The sequence below is a fragment of the Leptonychotes weddellii genome, chromosome X, assembly GCF_054177405.1.
Source record: "Leptonychotes weddellii isolate Sample4059 chromosome X, ASM5417740v2, whole genome shotgun sequence".
Taxonomy (NCBI): domain Eukaryota; kingdom Metazoa; phylum Chordata; class Mammalia; order Carnivora; family Phocidae; genus Leptonychotes; species Leptonychotes weddellii.
In genome coordinates this window covers 32,868,925-32,874,270 of record NC_138385.1, presented here as the reverse complement: position 1 = coordinate 32,874,270, position 5,346 = coordinate 32,868,925, and the positions used below count along the sequence as shown (strand labels likewise).

The following is a 5,346-nucleotide window of genomic DNA, read 5'->3' as shown; positions in this document are numbered from 1 at the left end:
TTATTACCACTGGGACCTTAAGCTAATTACTTATTCTCTCTCTCTCTCTCTCTCTCTCTCTCTTTCTCCTTAAGCCTTGCCCCCTGCCCCGGGGGTTGAGCTAATTTAGCACCTAACTACTCAATAAATGACAGTTGTTACTGTTTTTTCATTATCGTTAATAATGTTGTAATTCTCAGGTGCGGATTGAGACACCAAGTGTAAATTTGGAAGCTGATTGCTACTGCCGTGCTTCCCCTCATGAATTCTCAGAAGAGATGCAAATTCACCTGGCCCTGGATACTCTTTAACCCACTCCAAGAGGGGGGTGTTATTATCAATACTCCTTCGTAATCTCAAGTCAAATGAAGTCTATCTCTTTTCCTCCACCTGACTCCTCCGCTGGAACAATGAATGAAAAAGCTCTTGGGCTCCCCACAAGCGGCCCAGTCGCTTTTATCTTCACTGTAACAGGGAGGAGATAGTGCCCTGAGTGCTTATCTAACAAATGGAGACCAGGTTAGGGTAGAGGACTTGCCCAGAGCTAGAATGGATGCGCTTACAGCTCTCAGAATCCTCCAGGGGTTCCCAAGCAAGCTTTCCAAAACTGCTTTCAGCATGTTGATGTCCGACAACGTTGCGATTCAGGAAAAGAGCAACTACAAACCGCCAGCTTGCCCATATCTCAAAATCAATTGCACATGTACCAGATGCTTGGTTTTCTTTCTTTCTTTCTTTTTTTTTTTTTAAGATTTATTTATTTATTTGAGAGAGCGAGAAAGTACATGAGAGGGGGGAGGGTCAGAGGGAGAAGCAGGCTCCTCGCCGAGCAGGGAGCCCGATGCGGGACTCCATTCAGGGACTCCAGGATCATGACCTGAGCCGAAGGCAGTCGCTCAACCAACTGAGCCACCCAGGCGCCCGTTTTCTTTCTTTCTTTCCTTCTTCTTCCCCTGCAGGAAAAGTGTGAGGTTCCTAATAACACCACTGCTATGTTGTGGTGGGACAGGATGTCAGTTCTACCTGAGGCTACAGCAGCGAAAGGGCATTCAACAGAAAATTGGTCCACTTGACCCACTCAGGGTAGATTTGATTTCTGCTTTAGGATTAAAGCATGCATTTTTTTGAAATTGAAAAGGGGGGAAAAATCCCTAAAGCAAACAGTTATGGAGTCCCTTACTTGCCAGGCAGGGTGCTAGCTACTTTCCATATATATTACCACATTGATCCTCACCACCACCCTGCAAGGTAAATACTGCAAATAACACATTACATAGGAGGGAAAAAAAGGCTCTGAGAGGTTAAGTCACTTGCCTGGGGATGCAAAAGCTCATTGTTGACAAGGAATTGAGTCCATGTCTATCTGATTTCAGGGCCAGTTTGTTCGTTTACTTTGTTATTCAAATATTGACACATAAAACAAAGTTGATACTTTCATGTTAATTTTGACATCGGGTCTTAAAATATTTCTTGCAACACTCAACTTCTGCCAAAAAAAGCGATGTGCCTTTATGCATTCTAACGCTCGAACAATGTTTTCTGTGAAATCTTAGCTATAAAATACCTGTTTGCACATCTTACCTGGCACACAGTGTCCCTTAATACATATTTATTAAAAAAAAAAAAAAACCAGTAACAAAGGATATGAGGAAAAACAGCCAGGAGAAATGAGCCTCCCTCAGGAAGATGCCGGGTCTGCCATTTCCATGCACTAACTTAGCTGGCAATGAATGAATGTATGTCTCTATTCAATGAAGCAATTCCTTCATTACCTCATCATGGTATAGACAAGAAAAGGGGTATCAGGGATTCCAAACTGCTGCCCGAATCTGTAAGGCCAGTTCTCCCACACTAACGTGCCCCCATTATTTTCAGGGAATATTGAAGCCAGAAGGGAATTTAGAGGGAGTGACTGAAATCCTTTCAGATTCCAAAAGAGAGAGCCAAGACCCAAAGAAAGGGAGTGACTGGCCCAAGCTAGTCAAATCCATCCCAGGTGTCCTGGCTGCCAGTCCCCTGTGCTTTCAACTATAATACCGGACTGCCCAGCCAGGCTTGCGGAGGCTGTGTCAAGGACGGAGGAAGCAGCCCAAGTCCTGAAGAGTGCCCTCCTTTGCCCAATATGCCACAGCAAGCTTTTGGCTCTGCCTGAGCTCGTGACATTTAACCACAGACCTTTCTTGGAACCCCTGGACAAAAGACAACCGCCTGACTGCTTCATGACTTAAATAGCCAAATAATGCCAAACTGAATTTCTGATGACAGAGTGGTACCTTAGGGACCATAAGCCAAGAAAACATTTTTTCCACTGATGGTCAATGAATGGAATTAAGGGCAAGTTTACATTTGGAAGCTTGAGGACCAAATTTTCGTCTTGAACTTTTTCTTTGACTTGGCTCGGGCTTTCTAGATTATAAATAAAAGGTTTAATAATGTCAGTTTCTGGTCAAAGTTAGTCTACCTCAAACCAAAGACCATTTTTTTTGGGGGGGGTAGGGTGTGCTGTCACTGAAGTTTTTATTTCTTTTCTTAGTAGGGACGTGACACGTGTCCTTCTAAGTGTCTTCCCTCGTGAAAGCATGACCTTTCCATTACTTAAGATTTAAGGACGATAATCATCTTTTGGATTCTATATCAGCAAGATTACAAAGAGCCTCATGTGTATAATCTTCTTTGTCCCAGTCATATTCTTGTGAAATAGGGTGGGATTTGCACCTTTCGGCCAAATATGAGGACAGCAAGTCAAGGCAGCAGGTCAAGGACCCAAGGCAAAAAGAGATTCCTCTTGCAAATGTCTCTTACAAAAGAGTAACTTCTCAGTTTTCAGAGATTTTCCGGTGTCTGCTGTTTTCAAAATATAATCAGCCTAAACTACTCCTTATGCCAAAGGGGTGGGGTGACAAGTTCTGCTTCCCTTCACCACCATGAAGGTCCACGGTCACCTTCAGTACCCTGAAGCCGGGAGAGCTGATTTTCCCCCATGATCTCCCTGAAGGGAGCCTGGATTCCAGGTTGCCATTTCACCGTGCCCTGCAAGGCTCCACTTTAAAGTTCATTTGCTCTTGTGACTGGAGACAGGAAGCCTCTGGCCTGTGTCCCAGCAAGGAAACGATCGGGACCTTTGTCTGAGTCTTTTCGAGTTTCTAAAATTTGACCCACCATTTTGGTTCAATTATGGCTTGCCTTTTACCCAGGGGGACAAAAATCTCCTAGTGTCTGTCTCGGGCCTCCTGTATTTGCCACTCCGCTAGGTGCTGTAGGGGGAGGGGATTAGAAAAGATTAAGACCCATCCCCTGCTGTCAAAGATCTGAGTGTGGGAGACAGGAGTAACAATGAGAGAACAATGGGAGGCAGTATGTGATTCAGGATAAAATGAGTAGTGCAGGCAGTAACTGCTATAGAAGTTCAGAGGAGGGAGAAAGCTCTGGGAGCTGGGGCTGGGGGTTGGGGGAGACAGCAATGTCACGTGGGATCTGAAGGATGGGGAGGATTGTTTATGCAGATGTGGGGGAGGGCACTAAGCTCGAGGGTGTAGGCCTGCTTGTGCTCCAGTACACCCAGCTGCAGAACTGGGTATCCATAATGGGTAGGGTTCATTGAGCACTTTCTCTGCACCCGATACTGCAAAGGGTTCCACATAATTCAACTCATTTACAAGTGCGTCATCCTAGGAATTGGAGAATAACCAATAGCCCTAAGTTAATGGAAATTGAGGCACAGAGAGGTTGCATTAAGTTGCCCAAGGTGACACAGCCAGTAAAGGGAATTACAGCCCGGGTCCTAGAACGACTGGACTCTCCTATCTGTGAAAAAGAGGAATTTGGGACTCAGGTGTGGAAGTTGGCCTGGCTACAGTCATTAAAGAAGGTCATTTTGCAAACACAGGGCCCTCTAGGCCAAATTGCCAACCAAGGTTCAGCATGAAAACCGGAGGGATTAATGAAGTCATTTACTGAATTCTATAACCTCATTCTCATTCCTCGGAGATAGGAACCCTGAGGTCTCCTGATGCTGCACGTCTCTGCCAGGAGCGCTGCAACCTGATCCTTAATGTTCCTTGGTTATGTTGCAGAGGATTTAATAAAACACCTAAGGAGAATGAATGAGTGAGCCCTAGAATCAATTCCGGTTTGTTGCTGTTTGTTCTTTATTAATTAGCACTTGAAGAGCATCAGGCCTATGGTGGAGACCATACAAAGCTTGGAATTAGATAAAGCTACCTGGCTCTGAAGCTCTTTTTGTCGGGAAAACCAGACTTGGAAAGGATGGGAGGACAATGGCCTGATAATACAGCAGATTGTATTTTAATGTTTTGAGTCTGGCTTGCAGCCAACACCCAAAAGTGTTTCCTAGGCAAAGTGCCTAACTGTGTTTTTCCTGGATATTCTCCTAACTCACTGTGAGTCTTCAATAAATATTAAACCAACATGAAGGAGATGCTGAGGTCCTTTTCCTGCTTTCTTGTCCCAAGAAGAGCGAACTACAGTCTGAGGGTAGGAAACAGCAAGGAAGAGGGGACCTTGTTCCAATCAGAGGCTCTTATCCGATTCCTGGGCCCCTGCAACACCCCCCATTGTCCTGGCGGGCCTCCAGGGGCAGGGCACTCAGCTCCGTGCGGGTTGGGAAGCAGCAGCTCCCTTGCAGGGAGAAGGGAGGGAAGGAGGTCAGGGGAAGCTTCTTTTCCTGCAGCAAGTCTACCACGGAGGGCACGGCAGGAGAAAAAGGGAGAAGGAGGGCCGGGAGAGGGAGTGCCTGCGGCCTGAGTAAAGAGAGAAAAATAACTGGAGCAGAGCAGGAGGCAAAGGGGCCTCCATCCCCAGGCGCTGAAGTGGGGGAGTGGGATCGTGGCTACGAAAGGGAAGGGAAGGGGACATCCTGGTCCCGCAGGAGTCTAGTTTCAGGGCGGAAAGGCGGAGACGCGCCGAGCAGAAGGTCATGCCCAGCAAACGCCCCGTGAAGCAAAGCCGGCACAGCAGCTCGGCGCTAGACAGGCTGATTCATTCCCCACGAGCTTGGTGAGGGCCCGCTGAGCGCCTACTATGTGCTCGGTGGACGCAGACACGCCCGGGGGAACCGGGTCGCGGGAGCTGGAGGCGGCCGGGAAGGCTTCACGGAGGGGGCGAACTGTGTAGACGGCGGCGAAGGAAGGTAGAGGTGCACACGTGCTGGCTCGAGGAGCGCCCAACGCGAGGCAGGCCGGGGAGGAGGGGAAGGAGGCGGGGACTGAGGCCGGAGGAGGGAGGAGGAGGGAGGCCGGGCGGAGGGACGGCCGGGAGGGAGGGTGGGAGGTGTGAACGGTGGGAGCGGTGGGGGGGAGCGCGGGAGGTCGCGGCGGGGAGGCGGCGAGGCGGGGCAGTCGCGGCCCG

General features: G+C 48.4%; 1 protein-coding gene across 1 annotated transcript in view; it reads left to right on the top strand.

The window, feature by feature from the left end:
• The first annotated feature begins 5,112 nt into the window (after nt 1-5,112).
• Nucleotides 5,113-5,346, top strand: part of TMEM164 (transmembrane protein 164) — a 162,178-nt gene continuing 161,944 nt past the window's right edge. The window contains exon 1 of the mRNA XM_081808419.1: nt 5,113-5,128. The gene's annotated coding sequence lies outside the window, so the exon portion shown is untranslated. The remainder of the gene's footprint in view (nt 5,129-5,346) is intronic.